This window comes from Gadus macrocephalus, chromosome 4 (genome assembly GCF_031168955.1).
Source record: "Gadus macrocephalus chromosome 4, ASM3116895v1".
NCBI classification, from domain to species: Eukaryota; Metazoa; Chordata; class Actinopteri; order Gadiformes; family Gadidae; genus Gadus; species Gadus macrocephalus.
The window spans coordinates 26,292,533-26,305,610 of NC_082385.1; the positions used below are offsets into that span (position 1 = coordinate 26,292,533).

Below are 13,078 nucleotides of genomic sequence, written 5' to 3' on the forward strand. Positions count from 1 at the left end.
ACATTCTTGAAGATCGGAGTGCAACTGCGATTCAATAGCTATGTTAATGTCTGATATTCTGCGTTCAACAGTGTGGCGGGACAGTTGGACGTCTGACACCATTCGTTTTACTTTGTCGTTTTCAGGAGACAAGATTTTAACAACGTCACTGAGGCATTTTTTTACAAACTCCCCTTCATTGTATGGCTTTTTAGCTCGTGCAATGTTCCAAGCCAGTTGATAAGATGCCAGCGTTAGGGTCTCTGAGTGCGTCGTAGATTTTTGGAACATCTGTGTCTGCTTTTCTGCCTGCCTTTTCAAAGCGATTAACTTGTGCTTGCGAAGTTCAGTCCCTTTCCGAAATTCCTGGTCGAAGTTAGCATGGAGTGAGCTGAAGTGGCGCTGAAGATTTGAAGCCTTGAATTGCGCTAATGACACCTGGCATATAAGGCAGAATGGCTTCCCATTACGTTCAACAAAAAAATATAAACTCTCCCACTCTGTCAAAAACGTCCTGTGTTCCTCTTCATATTTTCTTTTTTGCTGTGCATTTTTTACCGGCCATTTTTGGAGCGTAGCCTATTTGACGCAAATTGTTTACTCATGGGAAGGAGCTCTGTCACGTTAAAATTGTACCGGGGGGCGAAAATTGTACCGGCCTACGTCATCAGTTGTTGACAATTTGACAACTAATTTGATTGGGTTGTCCGTTGCCGGGCAGGTTTCAAAAAACATTCGGCTCATGTTTCCAAAGACGAAATAACATAATACAGATAACGGATCGCTAGATAACACTTGTTTTTACTTTATATTTGTATTGTATTGAATTGTTTAATCGAATTTAGTTAGTAAACTGAGTGTTTAAAGCACGTTTCAAAAACTATTCGCGCTTATGTTGCCGAACACCAAATAACATAATACAGATAACGGATCGCTAGATAACACTTGTTTTTACTTTATATTATATTGTATTGAATTGTTTAATCGAATTTAGCTAGTAAACTGAGTGTTTAAAGCAGGTTTCAAAAACCTGTCTTGTCACGCTCAATGAAGGAGTGCAATGAACGAGCATGAAAGTTTGCGAATGTTCAAGAAACTTCCTACGTCATTCAACGCGATCGCCCGTTGCCAGGCAACCAACGATCGCGTTGTCTGTTGCCAGGCAGGTTTGGAATTTGTCAACAACTGATGACGTAGGCCGGTACAATTTTCGCCCCCCGGTACAATTTTAACGTGACAGCTCCTCCAAGCTGAGCAGGCTGTTTTATGTTGCATCAACACCAAACGTTTGTGAACGTTATTTTGCGTCATCAATTAAAACGTTTGCGAACATGCACACACATACAAAAAAAAAATATATAAAAAAATAAAAATAAAATAATATTTAACACAAAATTTGATGTGAACTGAAGAGCCGCACGAAACGAGGCAAAGAGCCGCAGGTTGGCCACCCCTGATGTAGGCCTATACAATCTATATATCTAGTTTGGTAGTATCTTTACAAATTTATAAATTTAATACAATCTATTTCTATTTTTATATAGATACACAATTTGATATGGGGTACATTAAAAAAAATATATCTTAAAGTTCCCCATCAATGAATTAATAAATGAATAAGATGAACAGATATTGATGTGAAAATATTGTTATTTATTGTATTTATTGTTATTTATTAAATATTTATTCCACCATTATGTTCCCTTAACCATACGTGTTTAAATTAATAGAGATGACCCCTGCGAAGGGGAAAATTAGTGGCCATATATCCTGTAAACACGGCCCTTTCGTGGTTACCATGTTCATTAACATTTGCTGGCTGGGCAGTAGGGCTGTCAAAATTGCTCAAAAATGACATTCGAATGTTCGTTTGGAAAAAAAACACGAATTCGAACTATTCGAATATCTGGTTGCCTATTTTACGCAGTTGCCGTCAATATGTCAATAATGCGACAAAACCATGGTTCAAATTAGTGGGATATATATATATATATATATACACACGTCTCGTTGAGAGTGCTGGTGGGCGGCGGCTTCCTGCTGGGCATTTCCTTACTTTAAAACGAGGGACATCGCGAACAGACGGAGGCTCATTCACAAAGCAGTTAGGCGCTTGTACCGCGGGAGTGTTTTTTCACATTCGAATATTATGAGGGACATCGCGAACAGACAGAGGCTCACTCACAAAGCAGATGGGCGCTTGTGTAACCGAGCGTTGGCACTTAGATATTTATATGACAAGAATGACACAAGCGTGGAAGGGAAAATAGTCTTGTTTACTTAGTACATATCAGAAGTCACCCAGTCACAGCGTGAGAGCTGGAATACCTATATCCAAGTACGGAAACCCCGAGGGGATAAAATACATTCGCTCTTCACAATACTAGTCTGTTACACTTGTACCGCGGGAGTGTTTTCGAATTCGAATATTATGAGGGACATCGCGAACAGACAGAGGCTCATTCACAAAGCAGATAGAGGCGCTTGTACCGCGGGAGTGTTTTTTCACATTTGAATATTAATTTTCACGTTCGAATTCGCGTTTTTGGATACATTTCGAACGAATATTCGAACTTCGAATATTCATTGACAGCCCTACTGGGCAGGCTGAGGATAGATTCTGTCTAGAGTTGCAGCCTCTTCCAACCAGTTTACATGTTCCCTCTGAAGCTGGCAAAAATTGTGCAAAGCACAGCAGGTATGACAGTCGGTGTGAATGTGAAGTGAAAGTCACTACGTTTTAACAGAACACGCCACCTTGCCTTTAGAATTCCAAATGTATTTTCCACCCCAACCCGGAGCGAACTTAGATAAACATTGAAAGATTCCTGCTCTGGAGTTAGAAAATCATGGGGTAGCCTGAGCTGAGATGTCCTTTAACCAGCCACGGAAGGAGTGGATATGCAGGATCCCCAACAATGACTAGCCTGATGCTCTCTCCCTCGATGATTTTATCACCCTAAAATGGAAAAAAGGATATCACAGACAAGTAGTCATATAATATGCTTGTTAAACCAAAACCAAGTCTCTCAAATCGAGCTGCAGGTGGTCATCGCACCACTGGGGTTGCTTTGGCCCCTTTTGGGGTCTATGGCTCATGGACTATGGCCTACTAGGCCTTTGTGTTTATGTCATGGGAAGACGATTGTTAATATGCCAAAGTAAATCCAGACACTCCTGAATGAATTAAACATAGGGCCTAATCAGACAACGCAGTTATATGGTATAGACCCTAGAGCAGGGGTTATCAAAGTGTGAGAGAGTGAGCCCCCCCTCAGAGAAGAAATTTCAGCAGAAATTTAGCAATGTATTGTAATGTTAAATTTCAATACATTGCTAAATGTCTGGATTACTTTCTTCTGTGACCGCAGTTCATTTAGCTTCCTATCAAAAAAACTCCCAGGGCTTGGTCACCAGACTTGGGTGCTTGGTCTCAATATGACGCCGGAGTCGACATGGTCTCATACCGTCATTAGCTAGCATAATTTCTTATTTTTTTGCTTGCCCCAGACTTTAGATGCTAAAAACCGATCCCTTTTGCTAAAGTTAGCCAGCAATATTATTTTCTAGGGCTGTCCCCGACTCTGAATTTTCTGAGTCTAATCAGATCTGCCTTTTCAGTCCAGAGATTCGACTATTCGGCGGGGTTTGTTTACCGGCGTTGCTATGGTGACCTAAATTATTATAAGCAACTGAAAACGATGCCGGTTTGAAACTAAAACTGTGATTCTGAAAAAAGTATAAATGCTATCAAAATTCTGTTTATATAGTATTGAAGATACAAGTGTGTAGATTTGTTTAATGGTTTGAACGATGGTAAATGGTTGAAAAAGGAATGAGTTACGATGTCTAGAAGTAGGTGTATCAGAATGGGCAGACGTCTTCAATGAAAACAGCTGAAAATGAAGCGGTATGAAACTAAAACTGTGATTCTGAAGAAATCTTAAATGATATTGAAATTCTGTTTAGATATTATTGAAGATACAAGTGTGTAGATTTGTTAAATGGTTTGCACGAAGATAAACGGTTGAAAATTGATTTAGTTATGTTACTTCTACAGTTGAAGTACGACTTTCAGTTTTTTTTTCGGGTTTATTTTTTTCTCACGTCGCGCCCCCTCTGAAAAACTCTGGCGCCCCCCACAGTTTGAAAACCACTGCCCTAGAGTATCTGTGGTATAATGGGACAAATTTGGAAATATGTACAATGTATCCTTTAAATACGTCCATGGAACAGATGGCCAATGTGAATAATAGATAGCCTACGCGTGGACCGATGAAGAGGTAAAACTTTTCCTTGCTCTCATCGAAGAAAATAACATTGCAGCTATTTTAGATGGAAAACAACGCAATTCCACTAGGCCTATATATCAGGACCTAAGAGAGAGCATGCTATCAAAAAGGATAAGACAAGCCCTGGAATGTGTAGTTTTCCGCTCCAACCACTTGCTGGAAACGCACAAATTTCAAATTTATTTTTTCCGAACTTTCTAAAGATTCGCTTCACCTTTAGATGGAAACGTGACTAATGGGGTGTTTCATAAGAACAGATAAGATCACATTAAGAGCTTATTTACCTTCTGACTAGCCCTGCTAGTGGTCTCACCTTGGGCAGTAGATGGGCTTTTTGGAAGAGATCCGAGTTGCGGAGAACACTGGCGTTGTGTGCGCTACCGGGCATCTTACAGCTGATGTTCCAGAAGCTGGAAACAATATTTTATTAATATTTTTAATTATACAACAGTTAGTTCCGACCAAGTAGGCCTAATTTGATTTGACAAGAGGTATTCCATGAGTGCTGATATAGAGTATAACAGCACTGGGACTTTTAACTATTTTTGCAGGTGTATCGTTTGCAGGTGTTCTAATAACCGTTAATGTTATTTACGGTCTTTATGTAGCTTACTTTATAACAAACTTCTATTTATGTTGGAAGAGCCAAATAAATCATTAAATAATAAAAAACAAATCATAATCAGTTGTTGCTTATTACTGTTGAGCTGTTGTATGAAATCAATATCAAACGCGAGAGGGAGTATCAGCGCGGTTGTGATTCGGTCGCAGTTACGAGGCCGTATAGGCAGAGTGCCCAAGATAAACACAGCCGTTAAATAACTTGCATATCACTTTGAAACAGCCTTTATATTATAGACAGAAAATAGAGTGAGAAATGTGCAAAATAGTTCTTACCAAAATCGGTGGTCGACAACTGCCTGGAGCACATAGGACGGCCAGCCTTTTCGATTGACAAAGTCTTTGTACCCATCTGAAGGGGGCAACATGGGGATGTGTGTGCCATCAATGATGCCCATCATATTTGGCAAGTGCTAGCTCGCCTCGAATCTGGATGCGATGTAGAGGGCCTCCTCCTCCGTTGGTACCCTTATGAGGTATTTTATAGGTCCTTGTACCATACTTTTGCAGAACATATAAACAAACTTTTTAACGGTACTTTTATGCACCCCGAACTGATTAGCGATCAGCCTATATTCGGCGCTGCTGCCCAACTTGTGCATTACCATGGCAACCCTCATTGCCAACGGTATTGCTCTTCGTACAGTTACCTCCTCCGGCGATATACTCTCCATGAGCTCGCATAACTTCACGAACGACTGCCGTCTCATCCTAAAATTTTCACGCCATTCCTGGTCACTAAATTCCCGTAAGACCACTCTCTCCCACCAGTCTTGGCTGCGGACATCAGTCCTGACTGGTGGCCTTGAAAATAAAAAGATGAATCTTTAATTTAGCGACTGAAGCAATAGATAAATGCTCACAATGTTGTCACATAGAAAAATGATTGCCAGATCAGACAATGATTCTTTCACCATTCTAATATTTAACATAACAGAAAATGTACTCTTGCTTCAAAGCAAATAGGCTGTGTAAAACCTAATGAATTGATCACCTACAAAAAATTTTTGTTCAAATTATAATTTAACAATCTTACAGTTATGTTATGGTTGAATCTTCTCCCCTCTCAAAGAAAGAATAATTTTGTGATTTTCGTTTTAGATTTGTAGAGCATTACTTACCCATTCCTTTAAATTCTTGCAGTCTTCGAAAAGTTCTGCAAAGAAACTGCCACTGCTGTTGCATCTCTTTCAGCAGAATCCCATCTTCCTCTTTCAGGCGACGGAGGAGCATGACTTTGTCGGAGACCGCCTTCTTTTCTTTTAAAGGCACGTCTGAGTCTATGATGAGAAATTAATACATAGTGTAGGATGAGTATGCCTGAATGTTATCAAGAGTAAAAAATAAAGATTTAAAAAGTACATTACAGAAGTTTAGTGTTAATCCGAATTTAAAAAGGAGAAATTCAGATACCTTTGTCCCATGGCCATAAAGGACACTCTGCAGCCAGGATGACATCAACTGGACCAACAGCATCTTCAACAAGCCTGTTGTAGAAGTCCATGGCTTGGCTTAATTTAAATGTTGTCCTTTGCAATCTTTGTTTGAATGCGCTGCCTGGCCTTATTGCTGTCTGCAATAGATAACACAAAGAGTAACAAATTAGAACAATACATTAATTTATTTCTTAGGTTATTGTTAGCCAATAACATGGGAAATAAATGAATGATCACTGGAGACAACTGTTTTACACAAGAACAACTCTGTACTAACAAAAACTGACTTCCAACACACCAGTCTGCCGATATTTATCCACTTTCTTCTGCTGGATACTTAGGGCCAAACCTTCCATGACACGCTGTAACCCAGGAGCATCATCAGGACTGATGTCATTTGGAGCTGTTTGTAAAAACAATCAGAAGTTAATACTGACAAATTCAAATCGGTACACTACATAATATTCTGCTGTAGAGATACCTACTTGCTGCGGCCCAGTCCTTCACATCAGTAACCCACTGCTAGAGTTCCACTTCAGTCTTCCCCAGTTCCACTTTCAAGGCCTCTACTTCCTGCTCCATTTCTCTTGTCCTTTTCATTATCTGCAGTGGATATTTGCAGCTTTTATAGTGCATTACAATTACCAAATCTTCATTAAAATTAGGAACAAAGAGGTTCTCTGTTCAAATTGACTTTCTTTTTCCGGCATATTAATGACTACAAGAGGGAAATTTGAGAGATAATGTTGGAAATGTCATCTGTCACCTCGATGTTAACATTCTCCAATTTAGTTTCTATAGGAAGAAGCTGTTGCCCATTTAATGTAGACTGACCCCCAAGGTCTGCCTCTTTTCAATTGCTGGGATTGTACCATCACTTTGACAGCCTCAACTGCTAAGGGCTGGTGGTAGTGCATACATATTATACATCCATTCTAAAGAGCAAGCCTACCTTGACATATCTTTGAGAAAGGTACTCGTGTAGATTGCTCTTCTTTCTCATGTTCCATCCTCGAGCTTGCAATGTAATCATATCTGTGCGTGCTGAAAGAAAATACACCTAATTTTAACTTTTAAAAACGTTGCAACAAAAAGCTTTTAGTTAAGAACAACACTGTTTATGAGAGGTCACCAAGTTGATTCTTCCTGTAATTCATATCAAAGAGTATGTTTAATGCTTGAATATTGAAATGATCAACTTACCAGTTTTGGGCATGTACTTTATCGTTAGTCCAACTCGTGACAAAAAATAATTCACCTGCTCGACCTCCTCCCCAACCGTCCAATAAATGGGACAGTACAATAAATGGGATCTGCACATTCTTTACTCTGGATTTCAAACTTTAGTTGTCATTGTATTGTAGAGGAATGCAAATGTTGTATGTGTGTAAAGATCGGTTAGAGAACAGACCCGCCCCTTCCTGATTGCGCCCACCCCATTGCACCTGTAATACAAGAAGAAACCATCACTGGAGCTCTATCCAACACCTACGCAGATATGCTTTTTAAAGAATGTAAAGTTTTCAGTGAAGCATACCACACAGAGTAGGATGTGGCAATAGATGTAGCCTTATTCTATGACTATTATTGTTACATTTACCTCACATTTTCCTGAGTGGCCTTTTGCATGCATCACAGACAGGAATGGCTTCATCTGCAGGAGTGGCACCAGATCTGTGAAAGCCTCACATACCTTCTGCAGGTAAGGATAGTACTTGCACATGATGTCAGTACAGAAAAATTGAATGTTATGGCCCAAAGAAACCTCCTTTTGTAGGAAGAGAGGATAAGCGTATATCTCTCCTCTGAACATGTTCAAAGCTTTGAACAAAATTCCATGACGACAGATGGCCATCTCCACTCCCTCTTCATCCACCTTTGACCCAGACTTTTTGGCAGCCTCCCTTGCAGCTTTCCATTGGGATTTACCACACACACCTCGACCAGATACCTTTAAAACATCATCAGACAAGAGGTACTTTTTCACTTTAATAGCAGATTGTAATTATTGTTTAAGTTTGTGTATTCAGTTTTCTAGTTTGGTTTTGTGCTCAAACAACAAAAGAGATTATAATTTCTAACCTTGTATGATTCTGTTACATTCAAATATAATCATGGAAGAATAGCATCACTCACAGGTTTCATTCGATTCCGGATACCCTCCACAAATTCTGCAACCTCCTTGTCTTTTGAAAAAAAAGCACCATCAAAGTAACCAGATTCATCAGTCCTAGAGGAATTTAAACCAGAAATTAGTACAGGGTACACCAGACGTTCAATCCTCCAGTAGTTTGTTAGTGTAACAGTTTTACAATCATCTTCAGTGACAAACTCACCACAAGTAAAAACCCCAGCTGGTCAATTGAGCAGCTTATTTGATATGACTGTATAATTCATGTTGGACAACCTGGCAGCTTCAGACCAAATTTTTGTATTTCTTTTACATGGACTTTACCGGGATTAAATGAATGGAGTAGCCATTACCCTTTAGTCCGATTGAAGCGGTACATCTTGCGGTTTCCATCAACAGAAATTGCTGCAATGTCTTCCATGCAGGCTGGACAAGAGAAATGGTCAACAGCCAACAGCTTTTCCTTTTCATGTCTGCAGTAGGTCCACTCCAGGAAACTACGCTGGAAACTATCACCAGATATTCTTCCTGCCTGTTACATTTTAACAGAATGAAGATATGTTTTATTATATTATTAATGCAACAATCCAAAATAGGCACAGCAGTAGAAGGAGTAACCCATTTACCCTTCCAAAGTTGCTGGTGCGATTATCAAGCATTTTCACAAATGCTTGTCGAGATAACCCCGGTGCGCTGACTTTGAATTCCTCAAATGTGTGAAACACATCAGTGGAATAAACAGTCTGAAAATCCACATTGCCTGGCCAGTAACCATTGGACTGAAGGTCTTTTAATCCAGGTGTCCATGATTTGAAGCAGGACTTGCAGGTCACCAAGGGAAGCGAAAGATCATATCGACCTGTTGAAACAAAGCTTTCATTACAATATGGCATTGAACAAGTAATCCAAATAAAAGTCCAGAAAACCACCATAGTCATACATGTTTCCATGGTATAGCAAACTCATCATTTATGGTCACAAGAATGATGGCTCGTCCAGCGTTTACTGCAATGTCTTGTGTGTCACAATTGCTGGCTTATCTGTTAACAGTCCTAGGTGCTGTTTGACCCTAAGGGGAGTGAGGAAGTGAGAATTTCACCCCCATTTGTCGACCTACACCATTCAGGCAGTACATAGAGACACACTAACACACAGTACATATGTCCATAGGTTTCACCTGAACAACCCCTCTGCTGGCCGAGAAAAGGAACCACTGGTTTCTCCCACACCCAGCCCCCGGAGCACGCGCGCTTCAAGGCGTTATGGCCGCACTCAACGTGGGAGGGAGACACGCAGAGAGAGAGAGAAGCCACATTCCACCCTTATCTGTTGTCTTGCACCAAACAGCACCCCGTACTGAGGAGGGAGATAGAGGGCGTGTTCTCCTGAAGGAGGGAGAGAGTCACAGCGAGACACGCAGTGGATATTCACATTATTGCTAATTTGTTTTTCTTTAGGTTTAGTTTTTGTTTCGTTTATTGTCTTCCTAGGACAACAGTGATGATAATCTAATGCAATTGGACTAAAGAAGGTGTTGCTATTAACTAAGTGATTATTAATATTTTCACACAGGACAGAATAATTGAATAAATATGGATATGATAAAGATGAGAATAATAATTAAAAAATATATATATACATAAAATAAAACGTAATCTTGATAAACTGTACAAGTAGGACTACACCTATTGAAATATGGGGTATATCTCTTTGGTCAAGGAAGCAGCATAGAGACACATACAACATCCAGAGAGGCGGGAGTTCAGCACCATGCTTAGCCAATCAGAGCACATAACTAAGTCCACGCCTGCCCAGTATTAAAGTTACAACCCATAGCCCAGAGGGCTAGAACGCTCCAGGTAAAGCATCCTTTGGAATGCCCTACTAAGTGTATCTCCACACGTGCATGTACAATTCCCCTCCTTTTGCTTCATGTATGCTAGTCCAAACCTTTGCTAAATAAAGTGAGTTAAAGCGATCCTGACTCAGCAGACTTTTTCCAAAAGAACACCTTTTTGTTCCTTTTTGTAAAAGGAGCAATAAAATGCACTCTTCTTCCGTAGACATTTTGATCGGAATGGCACTCGGAATGTCACCCGCAATCAGGGGCGGACTGGGACAAAAAATCGGCCCGGGCAATTTGAACCAGACCGGCCCACTAAATTCGATAACACACCTTTTCAGTCTTTTTGGTCTCTCGAATGTCTACACCAACCAGGCTTTTAGCTAGCAGGGCGTCTGCCCTATAGTCTACTAAAAAATAAGAAGAAATGGGACGCCCTACTTTTAGGCAGGACGGCCTAAAGACGCCCTATTTTTCTCCCGTTTTACCTGTTAACTTGGCTGAATGTGATCAAAGTTCACCGTTTCAGTCGCTTCAGTGCCCTAGCGAAGTCTAGAATCATACATATGCCCTGCCAATTAGAAAATAGCATTGCTGTATTCCCGCTACAACAACGTTACATCATGATTCCAACGAAACATTGATTCACGGGCTCGCATAAGCTACAGAAGACAGCTGTCTCACCGCACGTCACTGAACCTACTACTTTATGAGTTCAACAAGAGTTTGTGTGTTAAGGTGGTGGTCTTAGTTAATCTAAATTCAATACAATACAATATACATCATACACTTTAAAGTTGTGTAGAAAGTTGTTTCTTTTTGTTAAAGTTGTTACTTGAATTTTGTACCTTGTTGCCTAGTTTCAGTTACACTCACTGTTATTATGTATTAAATTACTAAACATATAAATAAATCAGTGTAATTGTAATATTACCTAAAATCTATCAAGTGCTGTACAAAAAATCCTAGCTAAAAGCCTGACTCCAACTGTGCAACTATTTTCCACATACCTTAAGCCATGCAATGAGTTAAAATCAATCAGTGAGAGTGGACGCATTATACACTTCCAAAAGGTGTTATTTATTAACAAAAAAAGTATACTCCACGTCCATCACAGTAATGGGTAGAGTTCATCCGACTGGGTGTGTACCTGCGTTTAATAGAAGACAAAGACGAAAAATAGAAGACAAAGACAAAGAATAGAGAAGAGAATAAATGATGGATCAGATGTTACTCTACTGTATCAAGAGTAGTACCCACTAAATTGTGAACTTACCCAGTCAAAAGGGAGCCTACTACTCATCCCACAAACATAGGGTTGGCATTTGGCGTTAGAAGCTATTCTCTAGCACAGGGGTTTTCAACTGGTTTTGTCCCAGCGACCACCATTAGACTATTTTTTCAATTTAACTTCAAAAGTACACGGAGGCTATGCTTAACTGCAAATGCTTGTCAACTTCACGCACGGGACTGTACATTCTGAATAATGCATGGCATGACGTTAGGGCGCAATGCATTAACATTAGCACTTCACAGGCTACCATAGACTGGATATGTGCAAGGCTAAATTATGACAGTGTGAATCTCATTTATAATATTAAACTATTGAATGTGATTTACCGAAAAATACCCCTGGACGGAGTATAGGGCTATCATAATTCGGTATCTGGACCGCGCACCAATAGGCTAACGGGCTAGCCCACCACTCAAACACACAACATTAGAGTGTAGGCTAACGGCTGGCTGTTTCAGAGTAGAGTAGGCTGAGGGCTAGCAACAGCTACAGACTTGTCTTGTATTTACAATGCAAACGAACTTGGCCATAGAACATAGGTCCTAAGTCAAACATATTTTAGAGACGTTTTAATTCATGATCAGTAAGCTTACCGTAGGTCGTTGTATCGTATCGCCACCAGCATCACTGTCATCCACGGGAGCTGAGGATGGCCCTGCCGTGGCAAACATTTCTGATATTTTGCCACATTTGGCAGCATTGGCTTGAAGAGCAAGCCTCTTCTTGTCTCGCAGTTTCTCTGCACCCCCTTTTCTCTTTCTCTCCATTTTGGACTGGAGGATTCTCACGAAACGTGCGTTTCTGTGCACCGACCAAGCTAAAGGTAGAGGGTGTTTTGTGATATGATTGGAAGAGCCCCTAGTCAGTACAGAAGACAGCCAATGGGCCGCAGACTAGCGTGCGCGTGTCAAGAATGTCAAGGCCATGGGCCACGCTGAGTTTGTTTACCGTCCTAATGCATTATGTAGGCAGGTCCAAATCGAAAGGGGTTGGTGTTGGGTCAGCCCAGGGGATGTGATTGGGCCAGCCCAGGGGATGTGATTGGGCCAGCCCAGTGTCAATAGGGCCGCTGATGAACTACTTTCGTGGGCCAGCCGGTCAGACCATTATATGAAAAAAAATAAAAAATAAAAAATCGGGACTATCAGCCCATATTGCACCTCGGCCCACCGGGCAAACGCCCGGTATGCCCGACGGCCAGTCCGCCCCTGCCCGCAATATAACCCGCGAAAACACCGGTGACTCTGCTGCCACCCGTGGCGTGAGTGGTGTATTGCATGTCATGCATTGCCTGCGACGTTCGCGTATGCTGTGTAGACTATGTGTGTTCGCACCAAACGCAAATTTTTTCACCCGTTCGCGTTGTCGCCGAAGTTTTGTTGCGCCACACATCATAATCTGTCGCTGTGCAAGTTTTGTTGAATTTGTCGCGCCACAACAAGGTAACCACCATAACCATTGCATGTTTTTACCTTTTGTGGA

The 13,078-nt window shown here is 40.8% G+C and overlaps 1 long non-coding RNA gene across 1 annotated transcript; it reads right to left on the reverse strand.

Annotated features, from left to right (window-relative positions):
* Window positions 1-11,358: 11,358 nt before the first annotated feature.
* LOC132456436 (uncharacterized) lies at window positions 11,359-12,417 on the reverse strand. The gene is made up of 2 exons (XR_009525477.1): window positions 12,190-12,417; window positions 11,359-11,452 (listed from the first exon to the last, which is right to left on the reverse strand). It is a non-coding gene; the product is annotated as an uncharacterized LOC132456436 (long non-coding RNA).
* Window positions 12,418-13,078: the final 661 nt, after the last annotated feature.